At 53.4% G+C, this 21,920-nt stretch overlaps 1 protein-coding gene across 4 annotated transcripts in view; it reads left to right on the top strand.

Annotated features, from left to right (window-relative positions):
- Positions 1–3,836: 3,836 nt before the first annotated feature.
- The window catches only part of ELFN1 (extracellular leucine rich repeat and fibronectin type III domain containing 1), an 80,969-nt gene continuing 62,885 nt past the window's right edge, over positions 3,837–21,920 (top strand). For 2 of the 4 annotated variants that reach the window (XM_053557959.1, XM_053557956.1), the window contains exon 1: positions 5,130–5,215. The gene's annotated coding sequence lies outside the window, so the exon portion shown is untranslated. Of the gene's footprint in view, positions 4,183–5,129; positions 5,216–9,417; positions 9,469–21,920 lie in introns of those variants that run through there. The other 2 variants (XM_053557958.1, XM_053557957.1) reach the window with 2 other exon arrangements.

Below are 21,920 nucleotides of genomic sequence, written 5' to 3' on the forward strand. Positions count from 1 at the left end.
ATGAAATATCTATAACAGTCAAATCCACAGGGACAGAAAATGTTTAAGTTTATTATAAAGGAACATGTCTGCACATTGCACAAAATTCTGATGGCATTCATGGGCACACAGTGAAAAGTTAGTCTCTTTTCTGGGGTGATGGAAATATCAATACTGTGATTGAGGTGGTGATTACAACCAATGTATACATTTGTCAAAACTCACATAACGATAATTAAGAACTGTATATAGAACTGCATAAAACTTAAGAACAATGAATTTCGTCATCTGTAAGTAAATACTGTGTAAAAAATATTTTAAAAAGCGAGTCCCCTCCCACCCATCTCTCTTAGCTTCCCCACCCCCAGCTCTCTACGGTAAGCACCTGCTGTTTCTAGTTCCTTTGGGTCTCCTCCCAGAGATCAGTCTATACACATATAAGGAAATAAATTGTTATTTTGTGACTCCCTTTTTGCATACAAGTATTTTAAAAGGTACCATATACATGTTCTGCTCTTTGCTTTTTTCCTTCTAAAGAACATCTGGAGATGTACTCAAATCAGTCCACCTTTATAGCATGTATGGCTGGATGTGCTACGATGATTTAAGCACTCCATTGTCAGCAGGCACTTAGGATGTTTCCAATCTGCTGCTGTTACAAAGAGTGCTCCAGCAAATAACCTTGTACACAGTAATATATCATTTTTCACATTTGTGAGGAGTATCTGGAGGACAGATTCCTAGAAGTAAATGCTGGGCCAAAGGTGTATGCATTTGGAATTCTGACATTGTTTCAGAGGTTCCAAGGGTGTGTGCTTCCCCACACTATTGCAACAGAATGTTATCACTGACCTTTTTTTTAATATATATATATATATTTTTTTTTGTAGAGACAGAGTCTCACTTTACTGCCCTCAGTAGGGTGCCATGATGTCACAGGACTCACAGCAACCCCCAGCTCTTGGGCTTCCGCGATTCTACTGCCTCAGCCTCCCCAGCAGCTGGGACTACAGGCGCCCGCCACAATGCCCGGCTATTTTTTGGTTGCAGTTCAGCCGGGGCTGGGCCTGAACCCGCCACCCTCAGTATATGGGGCCAGCGCCCCACTCACTGAGCCATAGGCGCCATCCATCACTGACCTTTTTAATCATTGTTTATCCAATGAATGAAAAATGATATGTCAGAATAGCTTCAGTTTGCATTTCCGTTGCTAAGAGTGAAGCCAGGCACTTTTTCATTTATTTAAGTATCCTTTAACTTTTGCCCATTTTTTTTTCTCTTGGCTATTTTTCTTATTGATTGGTAAGAGCTCTTTGTATATGGAGACACTGGCTCTTTGCCTGGGATATAAGTTGGACATAGTGTTTATTTTATGGGTTTTGGGTTTTATGGGTTCTTATTGTTGTTCCTGTGAAGTTCTGGACACAAGAAGAGATTGTCACCATTTTTCTCTGGTTGCCATTTCCTTGGTGGTGGTGGTGGGGGTTTCTTCCACATTAATCCCAGCTGGTGTGTCTCTCCTCTCCTTTCCATGGACACCCTCAGGCAAATGTCCTGCCTGGGTAATATACTTCCAGCTAGGGCATTCATGGTGGAGAGAGAACACAGGATCCACTCAAAGAAGTGCAAAGATACTGAAGCCAGGAGGTGAGTCCTCGTTTACTCTGAAAGTGCATGTGATCTTTTGACCTTGACTGGGGCACTGAGACCTGGAGGTGAATCAGATGGTCCTTCTCTCTTGAGCTCACATTCTGTTGGAAGAGCCCAATTTATCAATGTATACCAGTGATCCAACATGGTGAGAACTTGGCCTAGGAATCTCAGGGCACCTGGGATCACAAGCACAGAGAGGGTGGTGTTTCTAACTCCTGGGGAAAGGAGGGGTCCCATAGTCCCAGGTCTCTCTGGTTCTTACTGCCCAGGCTTCCTTTCCCCAAAGTACTTGGAGAAGGTTATGAAAATAGTGATAATTTGTTTTCATGAAAATGAGAATTTATTTATCCAGGTAAAGACCTGGTCCCCCTCCCCAGTGGGGTCTGTGTTTACAATGTTGAGAGGAGCTGCTTGTGTACATCAGAAAGGCAGGTGGAGCTTGCTGAGCCTCAGGTACTGACAGAATGTCCAGGTGGAAGGGGGTGATTCTGCTATCTCCAAGTTTGATCTAGGCCCTGGGTTGGCCAACTAAACTCAGGAAAGACAGCCTGTCTGATTAACAGGGCCTTTTGTTGCTGCATGCATCTCTGGGGCAGCAGCAACACCCTTGAAAAGGACGCCTGAGGATGCAAGTAAATTGGTATGCACAAATGTGTGTGCAGGAGAGCAAATACTAAGTATAATGGTGTTGGAGTTTGTCTACATTTGCACACTGGCTTGGCCATTTACTAGTTTATGGTGATCCTGGCTAAGTTACTTAATCTCCGGACGCCTCAGTTTTGCCATCTGTGAAATGGAAATTTTAATAGTGTTCACTTCTATGGTTACTATGAAGACTGAATGGATTGATACAAGTGAGCGCTGAGTAAGCACGTAACACATGAGAGTGGTTTTTGTAATTCCACACCATCGTGTGTGCATGCACGTGCTCATGGGTTTGTGAGGATTACAGGAGGACACAGGGGTGTGTGTGATTTGGGGTGTATGTGCAGAGTGTCATTACAACTGGCTACAACAGTCTACTACCTGCTGCTGGGTTTCTGTGGGGTAGGAGGGATGCAGAGGTTTTCCAGTTCTTCCTATGCAGATGACTCCACCCTTAGTGTGGGGGGATGGGCTGTGGGGTGAGTTAGGGATGAGTGTAGACGCATGTGTTCTGTGGGTGTGTGGGTATAATGTATCTACAACACAGGCTGCTTTGCCCACATGTGTCTGCTGGGGGGAGGGGTTTCAGGAGGAGACAAATGTCTTAGAGGGAGAAAGAGCTTGAAGGGAGACAGAGGGAGAAAGAAAAGGGGTGGGGGCTGGAGAGAAAGAGGTGCCTCTCTCCCTCCTCCTTCCTTCAGGTCTGCCCCAGGGTCTCCCATTTCCAGCCAAAGGGGTGTTGGGCGCCTTTAGGGCCGGCAGGGTCTTCCCCTCTCTGGGGAAACAAGGGCGTGTTACAACATTTCAAAGTCCTGTAGAGGGAGGTTGGGGGGTGGGGAATACTCAAGTATCCAGGACCGCTCCCCTCTCAGTCCTACAAGCTTTGCCCCTACGGAGCCGGTCTGGGACTGCCAAGGCCGGTGCTTTGGGGAGGGGATGCTTGCTGGCATCAGAGGGCAACCGCCTCCCTGAGGGACATGGCAAGAGAGCCCCCCTCCCACCCCCCCACCCCTCAGTCAGGCTCTGCCCCTCCTGAACGCCCCTGACTCCCAGCCCAGATAGACCACAGGCAGTGGCTCTGTCCTTAGCCATCACCCTTCCGGGCCAAGAGTGCAGAGAAGAGAGGTGGTACTTCCTTCAATCCCGGCCCGCCCCCATTACAGTCCGGAACCACGAGTTTGGCGGAGGCGCGGGATTGAGCGCGAGAGGCTTGAAGGACCGGCTGCGCGTGCCGCAGGCGGCACGCAGTTAACCACCCCAGAAAGGCCGTTGGGCTGGTCTCTGGGAGGGAGCTCCGCACACCCATCCCCGGCCTGGCTAGCCTCTGATGATGCTTCTCGCAGCCTCAGGCGCCCCTCCCAGCGGGTCCTCCGGCCTCCTCTGGGAGAGACACCCCCTGCAGACCGCTACCATGCGCACTCCCGCGCGCGCGCAACCGGGTTGTTCCCTCTCTTGCTGTCGCGGCTAGGGCGCTGCGCTGCGAGCGGTGTTCTGCGGGTCGCGCCAAGAGCCCGCCGGGGTCCGGCTTCGCAGCTCCTCGCGCGGCGGCTCTGGAATCGGAGCGCAGGCAGCAGCCCGGCGAGGGCGCTCTTGAGCCTGGTTTGGAATTTTTACCAAACGCGAAAGCCGCAGGCTGGGGAAGGGGCGGTGGGGAGTGGCAGCCGCCCTGGGAAACGGCTGGCCGTTCAGCCGGGGTTCGGGGTGGCCAGAGCTGCGGAAAGCACCTCGGCTTAGAGCCTGCGGGAGAGATTTCTGATCCCCGGGAGGCGAATGAAGGGGCGAGGGAATCGGTGGGAGGGAAATCCGCTACACCGAACCTTCCGGGAATCCGAGGTGCCGGGCTGATCCCACGCCCCCTCTTCCTCCCAGCTCAAAGAAGGGGCACGAGCCGTGCGAAGGGGAGAGGTACTGGGGGGGTGTCGATGACCTTGGGGGAGGGTAAGTCTCTTTGGACGTTGGGCCCAGAAGGCTCCCTCGCTTCCACTCCTCACCCTTCGCATGTGCCCATTTACCCCTCCCCCCGCAAACTCGCGCCCCCGCGGGCTGTGCCTTGGCACTCGCGGACGCGTGCACCCACACAACGTCTGACTTCGGGTCAACTTCACGCGGTTCCCCAGTTGTATGCACAGCCGTGTCCGCACGCGTGTGCACATCCTGGCCCTGGGTGCCTGCCTCCCATCGCCACCAAGAAGCCCGACTCCTAGACACTTGGGGGCTTCTGCTTCAAACCATAGCCACGAGGCTACTAGGTGGCGTGAGCCACGGACAGGGTCGTGAGGGCGCCCCGGAGGTGCAGGCGAGGCCCGCTCTTGGCTTCCGATGCGGCCCCTCACGGTTCCCTCCAACTTCCCCTCCCGTGTCACCCTTCGGACATCCCACAGTCCACCAACGTGCGGGCAGCGACACCCGACACCCGTCCCTTTGGCCGCCCCCACCCGCGGCCCCCGCCCCCTCTAACCCTCCCCGCGAGGATTCCTACATTGAACCTTCTATCACGCTCAGAAAGAATGCGCTACAACCTCGCCGCTACCGCGGCAGCCGCCACCGCGCCCGCGCTCCAGCCCGAGCCGGAGCGCCCCGGCCCCTCGTCGTCGCCCGCGTCGCGGTTCCCCCGCCTGCCCGGCCGGCCCAGGCCTCGGAGCGCAAGGTCTCCACCGCCGCCGCCCCGCGTTCGCCCGGCGCTTGACGCAGTGAGCGCCGCAGCCCGGCTTCTGGCAGCTCCGCTCCGCTCCCGGTCGCAGGCCGAGCCCAGCCCGGCTGGCTCCGGGAGGGGCTGGCAGGGCGGGAGGGGGAGGAGGTCTGTCTGGAGCCAGCGAGCCTGGAGGAGGAAGAGAAGGAGGAAGGAAGGGAAGCCGCCACCGCTCTCCGGGGAGCAGGGTGCGCGCGCTCTGCTCGCCCGTGACCGTGCCTCCAGCCCGGGGCCCGCACCCTGGCCCAGGTAGGAAGGGGCCTGAGGGGGAGGGAGCTGTCCCGGGGCGGGGGGCGGAAACCCCTCGGCCGCTGCTGTCGGGTCGGTGGGTGTCTGCTCCTGGGAGAGGCGGGGAAGATGCTCGCTCCGGTGGCGGTGGGGGCGGCGCGGGTCCCCGGCGGCTCTGGCAGCCCCGACCGCCCGGGGCCCCGCGCCCTGACCTGGGCGTCCGCTCTGGGACCGAGAAACCCCGCCCGTGGGGTTTAGGATGCTGTGCTTTGGGCCCGCAGCTCCTGGGCGTCCCCCATCCACCCACCCGGCTTTGGGGGCGGGCGTACCCGAAGTTAGCAGTCACGGAGCCCTGGCCAGACAAACTTCCCTCCCCGACGCCGTGGCTGGAAGGGCCAGGACTCCGGACCCCTCAGGCTAAGAGGCGCCGCGGGGACCCCGAAACTTTACTGAGAGCACCGAGAGCAAAAAACAGGCTGGCAGGGTGCAGGGGCGGGGGGTGGTCTTGCCTTTGAGTGCACTAGGGTAGCCCTGGATCCTCAAGTTGGCCCAGAGACTGTCCTCATCTGAAACCCAGGGTCCGAGGCGGAGAGGGAGTAGTCTGTGGGTGCCTCCTCGCCTTTGCTCGTCCGGCTCGCGGAGAGCAGCAACCTCCTGCGCCGTTGAAACCCTGAGAAGGGGTGTTCCAGGACCCCCAACTGCACCCGCGCCGTTTTGCCGGACTCTGCCCGCTACTACCGAGCTCATGGGAAGGCTGAAAGCTATTAACAGGCGCGGGTGACTCGAACCTCTGCAGGCCGGGGAAGCTGGCGCGGCGGGGCTTGGCTGCGGGTTGGGGCGGGACCCCCAGCTCTCATGGACCCTATTCTGTCGCTTTTCCCTCTCTGCTTTCCTCCCACTCTTTCCTCTTCGATTCGGGGTGTCGCCCCCTGGAACTTTTTTCTTTTCCCAAACTGTACGGTGTGAATGTGGCCACCCTGTTCGGGCCCCAGGCCGAGCCCGCGCTATCGGAGCACCATTCCTAACCAAGTCCGACTCCGCGGGTTAAGTGTGAGGTACCCAGGGCTAGACTGCCCAGGGCTGAGCCGGGATTTCCTGCAAGCAGTCTCCCTCCCTCCCAACCCTAGGCGACGCGCGACACATCCTCCCGCCCCGGCGGCCGAGCGCCTCCCCTTCTGAGGGGCGGGGGAGGGGGCTCCCGGGAGAGCCTAAGGGCTTATGGAGAGCAGAGGGAAGCTTCGAAGCTCCAGTATGGTTTCGGGGTGTAGCCACCGTTGCATGTGCAGGAAGAGGCAATGTCCTGGTGCTCCCCCTCATACAGCGTCGCCTTCCCGCGCCCCAAGGGCCCAGGAGGATTCGGTTTCCCCACCTCAGCCCCACGCCAACACTCAGGTCAGAGCTTGAGTGGATTAGAGGATTTGGGGGACAGGGAATACTTCTGCCTCGGAGTCTGTAGAGCCCCTCTACAAGCAGCTTGGGGATCTTTGTCCCCAGGGCCGGCTTTGGGCCCCGCCCCCCTCCGGGTTAACTCTCGGACTCCAACGCCCTCCAGCGCTAGCCTGCGCGACTCCAGCAACCTCCTAGCTTTGGTGTCTACTCCTTCCAAACCCCACCCCAGCTCTGAGTCTGGGGGAGGGGCGGGGGCGTGGAGCGCGGCCTTAGGCCCCTGACAGATGTCCTCGCGGCGGCGGCTCTGGCGGCTCTGGCGTCTCTGTAACAGAATTAATGACTTACAAGCAGGCTGCCGATCACCACGGCCACGGGGGAGGGGCGACCCAGCCGGACTCTGGGGCACTCAGTCAATGCCGGACAGAGCAGCTTCGGCTCGGGGTGGGGGGGCGCGGCGGCGAGGACTCGACCCCACGGTGTTCGGCCCCGCCTCCAATCCTCCCGCCCCCCAGCTCTGCTCTCTGCGCGAGTTCTCTGCTCCTCGGGTTGCGGGCGCTTTACCGCGGGGACTCTTAACGCTTCCCCTCCAGTTGACCTCTGGGCGGATCCCTGACCCTGAGTGGGCACACACTGGCCTTGGGCGTCTGGCAGTATGAATCGAGGGCGGTCTGAGGCCTCGGCCTCAGCTTGCACTCCGCAGAAATGGGCTCATAGGCCGGGTGCCTGGGGAATAGCGAGTGGCTCGCAGTGTGAGTCGGGCCAGGATCATAGCACAGCCCCCAGCACACCGGGCACATCCATGAAAGGCCAGCGAGGGTCCTTTCAGAGCCCCAGCTGCGACTGACCTGCACAGGCCCAGGAAAACCTGCTGCAAAGGGGAAGTCAGTCACCTCTCTCAGTGGTCTGCCTTTGATGGAGTGAACGATGGAGCTGGGCCTCAGGTATTTTCTTTGCAGGGCTGAGGTCATAAGATTGCTTTCTCAGACCTTCCAGGAGTGACCAGAGAGGCTCTGGGGGATGACCAGTTTCTCCCTAGGTGGAGCTGCAGCGGGGCTCCTTTTATTTATTTTTAATTTTTTTGTAGAGACAGAGTCTCACTTTATCACCCTCGGTAGAGTGCTGTGGCGTCACAGCTCACAGCAACCTCCAACTCCTGGGCTTAGGTGATTCTCTTGCCTCAGCCTCCCGAGTAGCTGGGACTACAGGTGTGGGGCTCCTTTTAGACACAGCAGGGAGGAAAGAGGCGCCCCTTTGCCCTGCACATTCCATGAGCCCAGGCTGGGGCGGTCCAGGCTGGCTGTATCTATTTGGTGAAATCTATTTGGCTGTATCTATTTGGTGAATAGATATCTATTTGGCCTGCTGTTGGCCAGCGTACTGGCTCGGACAGAGCTTCAGTTTGGGGCAGCAGAAGGAGAAAGGCCACAGCCCAGACGCCCCAAATGGCCAAACTACCCTTCTTCCTTAGGTCTCATGATCCTGGAGCTGTGATGTATTCCCCGGCAACACTGTTCCCCAGGACTTGCATGTAATCAGGGGGGCACCCTGACTTCTGTCCTGGCGCCCCCCTTAAGGGCTCTGCATCTCCCCTCATTGGAGCCCCACCCAGCAGCGGGAGAAAACCACAAAGGACTAAATTCCTAAATTCCAAAGGTTGCTTTGAAGGCAGGGCAGGGGGAGGCAGCTAAGCCCACTCCCCTCTCCCGGATCCTGGGAACCCTCAGTGCCCAGGCGGTACCAGGTCCCGCCGCCCCGGGCTGTGCCAGTCCATATAGTGCTGGCTGCGCTGTGGGCGTTCATTCACATTCCCTCTCCGGTCCCCACACACTATAGGATTTATCTTGATTTGCTGCTTTTGAATTGAGTCTACTCTTTTGTATGCTCGGTGAATTGCCCAGCTGCTGGCGGCGGGCGGAGAGCGTGCCGGGGGTACTGAGGCCGAGAATCAGGAGGGGGACAGGAAGCCGGGAGGGGCTGGCGGGGACCGGCCGGGCTGCGGAGAGACTAGAGCGGACCCTGAGGCTCCTGCCGGGCCACGAACCCAGGCGGCTCGGTCTGAGCGAGGTATTCTGGGGCTCCCACCAGGGGTCCAGGCTGCTCCTGGAGCTCTGCCTCGGACCGGCCGCGTGGAGCGGAGCAAGGCTCTGCCCCTCTCTTGACTCAGTTTCCTCAAATGTAATACGCGGTCTAGAGGGTTGGGGGTGGCAACTTCAGCACATGCAGGTTGTGAGGGTAAGACTAAACCTGAAGAGTGCTCGAGAAACCCCCAAGGTATCCCAGAGGTTGGGGCGAGTGAAAGAAGGAAGTGGGGTCCAGGGCTGGGGAGAGGGGGGCCAGACCCACGGGAGGACTCGCGTACTGAGAACGCCTGGGCTTTGCTTAGTGTGGTGGGGGTCATTGGTGGCTCATTCAGGCGACATTTCCCCCACCCCCCAGTCATTTAGGTGTGGGTGGCGAGGGACCTCGAGAAAACCCTTCTGCGCTTTCTAGTACCTCCCCCTCCTCCTCTCTTCCCCCGCACCCCTACCCCTGCCCGCGGCGGGGAGAGCCAGCCTAGGCCGCCCTGGAGGGAAGGAGCTGGGCGGGAGGGGAGACTGAAGCAGAGGGGAGGGTGCGAGGCTCAGAGCCGGACTGGAGCCGGCGGAAGGGGGGGGCGGGCGGAGGGAGCGCTCTAGCGAGCGCGGGAGGGAGGAGAAGGGAGAGGAGGGGGCGGAGGGGAGGCAGGGCTAGAACTAGCCCCCCCGGGCCGCGCGGCGAGGGGCGGGGCCGCGCGCGCAGATCGATGGGCGAAGCTGGGGAGGAATTTCAATCCCGAGAGCGAAGTTAGAGCTTGAAGGACGGCGGCGGCGGCGGGTGCAGTCCGGGACCAGCGGCCCGCGGGGCAGGTAAGCCGGAGCCTCGGAACCGAGTCTGAGCGCGGCCGGTCGCGCAGCCTGGGGACGCGGGATCCCGGGCGCTCCCGGGGTCTGTGTAGCCAGCCCCCTCCGCCTCTCACCCCTGCGCGTCCCCTAGTGCTTTGCGTGCGCCCCTGGCCCCGGGTGCGCCCCGGGCCCGGCGCAAGATCTGAGCGCAACCAGCAAACTTGGAGGAACTTGGCGGCGGCTGCGGAGTGGGCGCCGGCTCAGCAGGGCAGAGCTAGGGGCTCGGGCCGGGGTCTTGCCGTCGCCAGCTGGTCACTGCCGCAGCACGGACAACTGCTCCCTCCCTAGGACCTGCCCCTTCTTAGGCGGCTCTTTATCCTTTTGGCCCCTGCGCGGCCCCTCCTGGCTCTGCTCGCACACCGGTAGCCCCTGCCCTTCTGAGCCCCGGTGCTGCCACACCTCCTCCACCCGGGGCCCTGTCCTCTGCCCTCCCTCCGACGTCGTCTCGGGCGTCGTCAATGGGCACCGGGGGCCCTCCAGCTGCCCACCGGGAAGGGTCCACATTCCGGAGTCGCAGCCAGTAGGAAACCTTGGACTGGGGGATGGTGGCTTTGCTCTGAACTTGGTGTTTTCCACCCCTTGCCACACCTTGGCCCTGTCCTGTCTCCGTGAGGAGACTGCTGAGGGTCCTCGTTAGATCCTTTGAAACCACAGGTCACCTGCTTGCTCTCAGGGTGCGGCCTTGGGGCGCTGCGTGCTGGTCTTCCCACCATGCCACCCCAAACACAGAAAAGACAGCGTCTAAGGTCAAAATCTGGCTCTCCCTGGCTTTGGCTGTGTGACCTTGGTGCAGGTGGCATCTCAGTTTCCACATCTGTAAAATGGGGATATAATGATAATGCCTTTTAAAAAATGGAGATTTAGTAGAGAGAATCCAGGTCTCCTTTCTGAGGTGAGGGTGGGCCAGGTGTGCCGCTCCCTGCAAAGCCTCAGGCGATTTCTCATCCTATAATCCAGAGGTAGCCCTTTCAGACTCTGGCTTTCACCCAGTCGTTTGGGCTGGGGACTGTGCAGAAAGTCCTGGAGACAAGTCCTGGAGACTGAAGCTCTGGAAGGATGCAGAGCTAGGAGCAGATATAAAGGGCTAGCCTCCAGCTCTCAGCCTCCAGAAAGGTCTCCAGCCCCCACCCAGCCCTGAGAGGAAGCAGAGCTAACAGAGCTTAGGTCTCTTGAAAACCAAAGACATTCTCATCTTCTCTGCTCACCATCCTCCTGGCCTCCTCTGCTCTGGGTCCTTGCTTTTGTCACCTTTTAATTGAACAAGTACTGAGAAAACAGACTCATAAATCCCACTCCAGGTTTTTGTCCTATTTCATCAAAGGTAGAGCAACAAGCCCTAGATGGCCCAGTGCATGGGAGGGGTCACCCACCTTCACACACACATTGGAGGGATTTAAAGATAGGCCAGGACCCCAAGAAGTAGGTCCCTAGTCTTCCTGGGTGGTTAGGGAAGGGGTCTGAAACCCCCAGCTGGGCAGAAGACCTCAGGGTCTCTGAGTTAGAAGGCTGGGAACCATGTTCCCCCATTTCCTTGGGGTAGCAGCGCAGCCCCTGGCAGGCCTGCTGTGTGCATATAGTTTCAGGATGATAAAGCAGGCTAAGAGCAGGCAGCTCCTGGCTTTCAGAACAGCCAGATGACCACCTTAACCAGAGCCACACTTTAGAGGGGGCAGAGATGTGGGGGCACCTACACCTGGGGCCAGAGGAGGGGAGAACAAAGGTCCCTTTCCCATCATCTTCACAGGACTCCCTCTGGAAAGCACAGGGAGTTCTCAGAGTGACTTTGGGAGTGAGTTCCCTACACTTGGGCTGGGGGAGGCTGCTGCTACCTCCCGACCCCCTCCACCAAAAACAGGTGGCCAAGGCCCCCAGGAGAACCTAGGGCCAGGGCTTGGAGTAGTCACCTCTCTTGGATCCTGGCATTTGAATTTTTACATCCTAAATGTATTCTTGTCAACTTCACTACTCCAAGAAAATTAGTGGGACAAAAATTACAACAGTGACTTGGATCAATGGGGGGTAAAATCGGGGCATCTGCCCGGGTCCTGCGTCATTGTCTGTCTGTCTCCAGCACACATACACACATACCAGTACAGATGTCAATGGAATTTTGTAAGCACTCAGAAAACCCTCTTTCTCAGATCCCCCAAGACCAGAGCCCCATCCCATGATGGTCCCCACACCCTGAAGGTCTCCCAGTCCCTGTTAGTCAGTAGAGGGATCCTCCTTCTGAGTGCACAAACTCAGATACGGTAGCATCAGGAGAAATTTATGAGCAGAAGTGCATGGATTTGGGGTGTTCATATATCTCCACTGGAAGATGCCTGGGTGGGTGGTGTATAAATACACATGTGGGATGCGGCAGGATGAAAGGTGCCAGTGAGTGACAGGCAGGATGCATCTCCAGGGCCAGATGAAGGGCCCATATATTTCTGGGCGTGAACCTGGAGCTAATGGTGGTGTTCTTGTGGACACTGAATACATTTGTCATCTCTCCAGCTCCCTGCTCCCATTTGCCTTTCCCTTTTTGTTTTCTGTCGTGGATTCGTGGATTCCATTTCTTCCAGCAGAAGCTTGGGTGTCAGCTAGCCCTGATTGGGTCTTTATTGGGGTGGCTGGAGTGGAACTGCTATAGTGGATTTTGGGATCACCTGTCCCTGCACCTACTATACAGATGGGGGGACTGACGCCCAGAATGGTGCAGGACATTGTCCAAGGTCAAATAGTGAACAGGGGCAGAGCAGGTGGGAGGGATTCTGTGTCCAGCAGCTGTGTCCTGCTGTTGGGTCAGGTTATTCGAGCAGGGCAGGGGCAGCTCTCACCCCAGAACCTGGTGTCAGCTGGCATCCCCAGAGGTGAACATGAGGTGGGGGGCAGCTGTGGCTGCTTGGATCCTGTATATCCAGTGTACCCCTCCCCAACTACTGCACCTCCATCCTGGCCCTGCCCAAGCCTGGCTGATCAAGACCCAGCTTTACCACGCTCTCTGCCTTCCTTTCCTGTGGATGGAGGTGGAAAGGCTGCCCTGGGACTCCTGGCCATTCAGCTGGAGAGAGATTGAGGGCCTACTGTGTGCTCTGCCTGGAGTTTAGAAGACTGTGACAAATCCTGGCGTCCCTGGAGCTTGTGTTCCCCTAAAAGAAAGGCAATAATCACACAATAGACATGTTTCTTTCCAATGGAGATGGCTGGTCTAGTCCCATTTTCAGAACGGCCCAGCTTTGCCCAAGGTCACACAGCAAGTGAGTATGGAGCAGAGCCTTGGTTAGACTGCTAGGCTTCTGGTAGCCAGGCCCCGGGACCCTTCCTCCTCTCCTGCAGGGCAAGTGAAGCCTAGGCTTTGGAGAGGAGCTTGAACCCAACCAAGCCAAGGGGAGTGAGAGGCCCAGATAGGCCTTTGGGGGGGATGCAGAGTGGGTGAGAAGAAACAGGTGGGAAAACTGAGTCATGGGGGCTGGTTCACTATCTGAACCCTAAGGCCATTTCTTGGCAGCTCTACCTCCACTTATGTGGCTAGGACTCCTGGGATTGTCCCATAGTGGGAGATTCAGAGTCTTTAGGTCTCGTGATTTAGCCTGGTTGCTTCTCTTATGAGACAACCCAAGCTCCTCCTTTGGGGTTGGTCTACTCCATGCATGGGGCTATAAAGGAAGGGGCTGGCTGGCCCTTAAGGGATGGGCAGCATTTGGGTAGCCCAAGAAAGGCTGAGCAGGAGAATCAGTAGGATTCACTCAGCCTTTGGGGAAGGGGAGGAGGCTTGATAGAGTGTGGCCAAGGTGGCTGTCTACCAGTGGTTTTTGTTCTAACGCTTTCCTCTGCCAGCTCCTCAGATGAATAGGACAGGCACAGGAAGAGATTGCTGGAAGAGATAAGATCTGCCCCCCCCCCCCCCATCTGCAAATGCCTTAGTACCACAAAATGGGAAACCATGCTCTTTGGGAGGGATGAGGACAGGGGAGGCATAACCTGGTAGGGATGGTTCAGTAGCCCTACCCCACAGCCCTCCAGCTGTCAGCATAGGTCCACTGGTCTTGATGGAAGCCCCCCCCTCAATCCCTCCATTTAACAGATGGAAAAGCTGAGGCCCAGAGAGGGCAGGTGCAGCCAGCCAGCCATGGGGCAGCAGGAGGCTCTGGGCCACCCCTACCCTGTTTCCCCTGTACTTCCCCTCCTGCCCTGACTGGGAGAGGGCCTGGTGCCTTTTTAGAATCCCTGGCCTTGAGGTGGGGTTTCTGTGGCTCTGCCCCAATGTGGAGTGGAGTGGCCTGGCTCTGAGGCCTCAGTCCCACATCTCAGACGCACAGTCTTCTGCCGTATACCCATCCAGTAGCTTCTTCCTAAAAGGGCGAATTGTACGATATACATCTTCAGAGCTTTTCTCCAGCACTGGGGACCTGCTGGGGTGATAGAGTCTCAGGGGTCTGTCCCTGTGAGAGATGCGCACCACAGCTGGCACCACCTCCACCTGTGGAAGCCATTGACTTCGGTCGGAATCCTGCCTAGGATGGGAACCCCGGGAGATGACTGACAGCCGTGAGGCTCCCCCGTGTTTACCGACAGATCTGAGTTTTATTTTCAGCAGGATCAAACTCAGGCACCTCTTAGTCATTAACTCCCTCCAGTTAATAAACACAGAGATACAAACACAGGCAGCCACGTGCCTGCCCCCCACACAGGATGAGAATGGCTTGGGTGGCATTGGGGGTGGAAACTGTGGCTGGAAAGGGGGCATTGCCCCCTTGCTGAATCCTCTGGACCTTCAACTGGCTGTGGGGCAGGTGCCTCAGGGAGGAGTTGCAGGGCAGCATATGCCCTCCCACCTTGCGCTGTCAAGACAGCCCATAGGAGCTGCTGGGAAGGCCTCAGGCCAGCACCCCAGAAATGGACATGGCACCCACACTCTGCCAGGGCCAGCATGAGAGGGCAACCAGTGCTCCCCACTCCTGCCCATGGGCCCTCTCCACCATCTCTGTCTCCTCAGCCCGAAAGCCCAAGGGGCTGGGGACCCTCAAGATATGTTTCTTGAGCCTGGAACATGGACCTGGAAGGTCAGAGCACTGACTGAGGGAGCAGAAAAGGGCTCAGGACACTTTCTGGACATGCCTACACTCTGCCTGGAGGGTGCTGACAGTGGCCTCAGACACCCTGGCTCCGGTCCCTGGGGTGAATTGTGTTCTCTGGAAATCCTTAACTCACTGGTTTGTTCCAGAAGGGTGACCCCAAGTCTGTTGGCTTCTCTTCTGTGGGGAGCCTGCATGGGGGCCATTGAGGGGCCTCCCTCATGTCTAATAGCCCCATAGACATCTCTGGTAGGGCCCTGCTGCAGATTGGGGTGGCCTAATGACTGCCCTGCCTCTTGACAGCTGTGTGACTGAGAGCAGGTCACCTTCTTCCCCATGTCTTGGTTCTTTCATCTGTCAAATGGGTCGAAAGCAGCAGCCTAGGAGCAAAGTCCGGGAATAGGAGTGACATGGTGGCCAAGCAGAAGGCCCTGGGCAGGGGGCCTGGTTTGTGAGGCCTCTGATGTGCCATGGGACCCAGGGCAGGTCCCTTCCCTAAGCCTTTCCTCTATTCTGCAAGGTGAGGGCTGGGGTGGATGGACGACTGTGGTGAGTTTAAATTGCTGATACAGGTTCCAGAAAAGGCACAGCCGCCGCTGATGCTTGCAGAATCTCCTGTACTTTTGATTTGCTCCCTGGGACCCTCGCTCAGACCTGCAGCCCTGGTCTCCTGGTGGAGCATAGGCTCTGTCCTTGTGTGGAAAGAGGATTCTGGAAAAGGGATGTCAGGTGCAGAGGGCCTGGGGCAGGGACAGGCTTGGCTTGAGGGAGGATATGGCCAGCATGGCCAGTAGTGGCAGAGGCCCCTAGGAGAGGCCAGGGACTTCACTGGTGTGGGGCTTTTGGGGAGCAGCTAGATTCTAAGAGCTTTTGGGGAGTGTGAAGCAGCTGAGAGATAAGGCTGACTCAAGATTCCTGTGGCTGGTTGAACAGAGAAGGGATTTTAGGGGCATAGTGAGATTGAGCCCCTCAGGAGACTGCTGACACTGGGGCGATGGGAGCCAGGGAGGTATGTAACTTCTGTTTTGACATTGCTTAAAAGACTGGAGCTACATTTCAATGGAGAAAAATATTCTAAAAAGCCATTTTCCTATTTATATCCATTGGGAAGTGAGGGATGCAGCCCTGTGGAGAGTGAGATTGTGCAAAGCAGATCATCTATCTCTCTTGATAGCCACCACATTGCAGAGGTGCATTTTTGGGGAGATGGCCCCCACAAATGGGTTAGTCTGAAACAATGGGTTAACTTGGCGTGCAGCCAGGGGTGCCCGTGACTATCCCAGCTTCCCCAGGAGACTCACTAGATTGTGAGTGGGTGTGAGTATAGGTTCGTATCTGGGTGAACATAGGACTGTGCGCAATTGTGTGCATGCATTGAACATGTGTGTGCATGTGCACACCCTCCTGGGGCAGCTGCCCCCTTCCCTCACTAGACACCACCGTGGGTGGCAGATGCAGGTTGCTGAATTGTCGTGGCTCTGATCTGAACTCCTTCAGTTGGAGGATTTAAGTTCTGTAAAATGAATTTGTTGTCTGCATCTTTTTTGCGAATTCAGTGGAGCGGATGAGGTTCTAAGATGAAGGGTGTGTTTGTGTGGAGCTCCCCCAGGCTCCTGGCAGCCCACGCCTGCAAGGCCCCAGGGCCCCACCGCCTGCTGGGTGGGGAGCTGCCCAGCTCCGTCCTTGAGGGAGGCAAGAGGGACGCCAGGAAGAGGCTCCAGCGTCCGAGGTGTTTGCTGTCTGACAGACATCCGGGCTTATTTTCGTTCCCTCATTACAGTGTCCCCACAGAGCAGGAACATGCTAGATCTAAAGGATGTGATTCTCTAGAGACGGCTTTTTAGAAAACAACTCACCAGAAATACAGTTTTGCCACCCGGCCTCATTCACACAACTCAGGGACCAAACGTGAGGGGCTGGAACGGCTGCTGTAGGCAGGAGGCAGGTGCACCTTTGGAGTGGGGACAGGTGTCAGCATGCTCCAACACGCATGCATGCATGGACAGGCACAGGTGCACGCGGATATACATGCTACCTTTGTGTCCTGGAGCACAGCCAAGATGGAGGCCTGGCTCCTGTCTCACCACAGCCACACAGGATACCTGGAGCCCTGGGACCTCACACCTGCCTGGGCCCTCACTCTGCCAGTCCTGGGTAAGGCCCAGCACCCTGTGAATCTTCATACAGCCTGGAGGGAGGTGCTCATTCTCCAGACTGGGAGGCTGAGGCATGGAATGGGGAAGTGACATGGCCTGGACTCACAGCTATACATGCCAGAAGCTGTCAGACTGAACTGTCTGCTGTCAGTCTGCTGTCCCCAGTACTGCCTCACTGCCCCTCCCCCAGTTTCACAGAGTGGGACCTCAGCAGGGGAGGGGAAAACCCCAAGATCTTAGGGTATGGTGGGGGGCATGGCCACCACCAGGCGGTGTCCCCCACACCTGGCCACACTGCCTGCCCTCCCGCCCCCCCACCTCCCGTGTAGGTGGCTTCTGGTCTCTCCCCTGGACACAGCCTGCAGCTAGCTGGGTGAGGCGGGAAACTGAAGCCCAGATGCTGCCTCAGTCCCAGCCTGTGGGAGGTGGGAGGCTGCTCTGAGCCCCATTCTCTCACATGTCCGCTGGGGCAGACACCCTCCCTGGCTGCTGGGGCAGCCTGGGTGCTACATTCCTGCCCAAACTCCCCAATGGTGTCCGCCCTAATGTGACCATATCCTGGCATCATTGCTCTCCTGGGCATGGTGTCCTCCACTCCTCTGAAAGCCCTGTTATGCAGGGCCTTGTCTGTTCTGTCCTGTCCTGTCCATCCTGGGCCCTGGCACTCAGACCTTTGACTACAGGGAGAGGGGAGGGAAAGGGCAGAGTCCAAGGGGGCATGTGCACATGTGCAGGTAATTGACTTTGCTGTCACAATGCAGCATTCATTCACGACAAGAATGGACTTTCGCTCACTCATTCACTTTTTCAGTGGACATTGTCTGATGCTGGGCTTTGTGTTGTGGATGTGAAAGCAAAGCAGATATTGCCCTTGAAGTATTCCCATTGGGAAAGTGTCACCTTGGCTCATCTGAACTGTTTCATGGGCCCAGGGCAGTGCTGGGAACCCTGTTGGACTGCATCCCAAGCAGATCATGATGGGGATAAAATTCTGAGTTAGATTTTTGAGATGGTACCCCAAGGTCATGGGGCATCCTGTTTTGAGTGAAAACCAAAGAGTAACAGGATGGCCAAGTGGCCGATGGCCTTGGGAAGCTGGTGAAGTTATTCTGGTTCTTGCTCTGGTCATCTAGGGGATGACTTTGACAGGAAGGCTGCATGCTCAGGTGGAGGCACCATGGTGCGTTTGTTCCAATTCGTTTGTTCCAATTGCTCTTTCGTGTGTCTCCTTTCTGCATATTGAAGTATAGACATACCATGGCATTGTGAGTGTGCGTACCTCTGGCAAGTGTACAATGCAATGTTTTTTTGTACATTTGTGGAGTTATGCAGCCATGTCTAAAAATAAATTTTAGGACACTTTCATCAGCCCAGAAGGTTCCCTCATGCCCATTTGCAGTCAGCCCGCACCCAACCTCCAAAGACTGATCTTTGTCTCTTTCTAGACTATTCAAGACAGTAGCATATGATATGCAGTCTTTTGTATGTGGCTTCTTCCGTTCCACTCAGTGTAAAATTTTCAAGGTTCGTTCATTTTGTAGAATGTGTTAGGAGCTTATTTATTCTTATTATTGAATAGTTTCCCAGTATATTGCTATACCAAGTTTTGTTTATCCATATGCTAGTTGATGGGCTTTTGGATTGTTCCCAGTTTGGGGCCATTATGAGTCATGCTGCTTTGAAAGTTTTATGTGCAAGTCTTTGTGTGGACATGTGTCTTCATTTCTCTTGGGTAGATTTCTTGCAGTGGAATTTCTGGGTTGTCTGGTAAGTTTATATTTACATTTTTAACAAACTGCCGGTTCCTGCCATGCTCACACCCCTGGTCTTGTCAGTGTTTTTATTCATTTGGGTGTGTAGCAGTATCTTGTGGTTTTTATTTATTTATTTATTTATTTGCAGTTTTTGGCCGGGGCCAGGTTTGAACCTACCACCTCCAGTATATGGGGCCAGCGCCCTACTCCTTGAGCCATAGGAGCTGCCCTCTCATGGTGGTTTTAATCTACATTTTCCAAATAATGAATGAAGTTGAGCATCTTCTCATGCATGCATTCATTAGGCATTCGTAGTTCTCCTTTGATAAAATATCTATTCAAATCTTTTGCCCATTTTCAATGGATTTGTCTTATGATTGAGTTTCAAAATTATTCAGAATTGTTGTGAGATTTGTCTATATATTTTGGATACAAGTCTTTGATCAAAAATAGGATTTGCAGATATCTTATCCCAGTCTGTAGCTTCTTTTATTTTCTTGATGATACCTTTTTGGAGCACAAAAGTTTTTACTTATAGTAAGTCTAATTTATCAATTTTTTTCTTTTATAGATCATGTTTTTGGTGTTGTATTTAAGAATTGTCTGCCTAATACAAGGTTACAAAGATTTTCTTCTGTTCTAGGATTTTTGTACCTTTAGCTCTTGCATTTTCAGACGTCTTCAAACTTTTTAAACAGGGGGCCAGTTCACTGTCCCCAGACCGTTGGAAGGCCAGACTATAGTTAAAAAAAAATATGAACAAATTCCTATGCACACTGCACATATCTTATTTTGAAGTAAAAAAACAAAACGGGAACAAATACAATCACACTGCCTTATGTGGCCCGCGGGCCACAGTTTGAGGACCCCTGAGAGGTTTAATGTGTATGATGTGTAAAGGTCAGAGTTTGTTTCTCTGAATATATTTTTTGAAAAAGACTATCTTTTCTGCAATAAATTTTCTTGGGACCATAAAGGTAAGGGTTTATTTCTTTTCCATTGATGTAAATGCCTCTCCTTGTACTACTACCACACTGTCTTGATTACCATAAATTTGTGTTAAGTTTTAAAATTAGTGTGATTCCAAATTCTTTTTTCCTTTCAAAATTGTTTTGGCTATTCTAGGTTCTTTGCAAATTCATGTGAATTTTAGGATCAGCTTATTGATTTCTACAAAAATGCCTGCTGAGATTTTGATAGGTTTGTGTTTAATTTATAGATCATGTTGGAATAGATCTTCTAATCCGTGAACATGGAATGTCTCTTCATTTATTTAGGTCTTCTTTAATTTCCCTTAGCAAATTGTCATTTTCAATGTACAGGTCTTCCTAATTAATTTTATCCCTACATATATTGGTTTTCAAAATGCTATTGTGAATAAAATTATTTTCTCAACTTCGCTTTCAGATTGTTTGTTGCTAGAACATAGGAATAAAATTGAATTTTGTATGTTGATCCCTTTATCTAATGACCTTGCTAAATTTAGTTGTTATATAGTTCCAGTAGATTTTTTTGGATGACTCAGGATTCTGTATATGTAAGATCACATTGTCTACAAATAATGACAGATTGATATTTTCATTTTCAAACTAGATGTTTTTTATTTGTTTTTCTGGTCTTATTGCACTGACTAGATTAGAACCTTCAGAATGTTCTTGAATAGCAGAGATGCTGTGTTCCTGGTCTTAGAGGAAAAGCATTCAGTCTTTCAACCCTAAGTATGTGTTAGCTGTGGGTTTTTGTCGATGGTCTTTATTAGATTGAAAAGTTCCCTTCTAATTCTAGTTTGTTGAGAGTTCTTCCATGAATGGGCTTTGCATTTTGGCAAATGCTTTTTCTACATCTATTAAGGTAATCGTGCAGTTTTTGTCATTTTATCTATTAGTATATATATCCTACTAGTTCATTTTCAGATGCTAAACCAGCCTTGCATTCCTGGGATAAACCCAACCTATAGGATCCTTTTTCATTTTTTTGCTGGCTTTGGTTTGCTAATATTTTGTTAAGGATTTTTGCATCCATGTTTGTGAGGCATATATGTCTGTTATATTCTATAATGTTTTTGTCTAATTTTGGTATCAGGGAATATACTCATCTCATAGAGTAAGTGGAAAATTTTTTTCCTTCCCGTTTTTCTGTGTTTGTGAAGATTTGATATTATGTAGTATTATTTAAATAATTTACTAGTAAAGCCATCTGGCACTGGGCTTTTATTTTAGGGAACAATTTAAATTAATCACTTTCCAATGATATAATCTTATTAGAAGACTCCAGGGACTCAACCACAAGGATCCTGGAAGTGATCAAGGAATATAGTAATGTCTCGAGATACAAAATCAATGTCCACAAATCATATACATTTATTCCATATATCTATGGAATAGAATAGGGAACCTAGAGATGAAACCAGCTGCATATTGCCATCTGAACTTTGATAAACCAAACAAAAGCATACATTGAGGAAAAGAATTCCTATTTAATAAGTGGTGCTGGGAGAACTTGTTAGCCACAAGTAGAAGACTGAAACTGGACCCGCACCTCTCACCACTTACAAAAATTGACTCTTGCTGGATAAAAGATTTAAATTTAAGACACGAATCGGTAAAAATCCTAGAAGAAAGTATGGGAAAAACTCTTGACAATATTGGCCTGGGAAAAGATTTTATGAAGAAGACCCTATTGGCAATTGGAGCAACACTAAAAATAAATAAGTGGGACATAATCAAGCTAAATATGGGGCCGGCGCCTGTGGCTCAGTCGCGGTAAGGCACCGGCCCCATATACTGAGGGTGGCGGGTTCAAACCCGGCCCCGGCTGAACTGCAACCAAAAAATAGCTGGGTGTTGTGGTGGGTGCCTGTAGTCCCAGCTACTCGGGAGGCTGAGGCAGGAGAATCACTTAAGCCCAGGAGTTGGAGGTTGCTGTGAGCTGTGTGACGCTACGGCACTCTACCGAGGGCCATAAAGTGACACTCTGTCTCTACAAAAAAAAAAAAAAAAAAAAAAAAGCTTCTGCACAGCTAAGCGCATAACAACTAAAACAGACAGCCTTCAGAATGGGAGAAGGTATTTGGATGCTATGAATCTGACAAAAGGGCTGATAATTAGAATCTACAGAGAACTCAAACTAATCAACAAGAAAAGAGCAAACAATTTCATTTTTAAGTGGGCAAGAGACATAAATAAAACTTCTCTGAAGAAGGCAAATAAATGGCCAACAAACACATGAAAAATATGCTCACCTCCCTAATCATCAGAGAAATGCAAATGAAAACTACGTTGAGATATCACCTAACCCCAGTGAGAATAGCCCACATCACAAAGTCCCAAAGTTGCAGATACTGGCACACTTGTGGAAAGAAGGGAACACTTTTACACTGCTGGTGGTATTGCAAACTAATACAGCTTCTTTGGAAAGAAGTATTGAGAATTCTTAAAGAGGTAAAA

The sequence above is a fragment of the Nycticebus coucang genome, chromosome 12 (assembly GCF_027406575.1).
Source record: "Nycticebus coucang isolate mNycCou1 chromosome 12, mNycCou1.pri, whole genome shotgun sequence".
Lineage (NCBI taxonomy): Eukaryota > Metazoa > Chordata > Mammalia > Primates > Lorisidae > Nycticebus > Nycticebus coucang.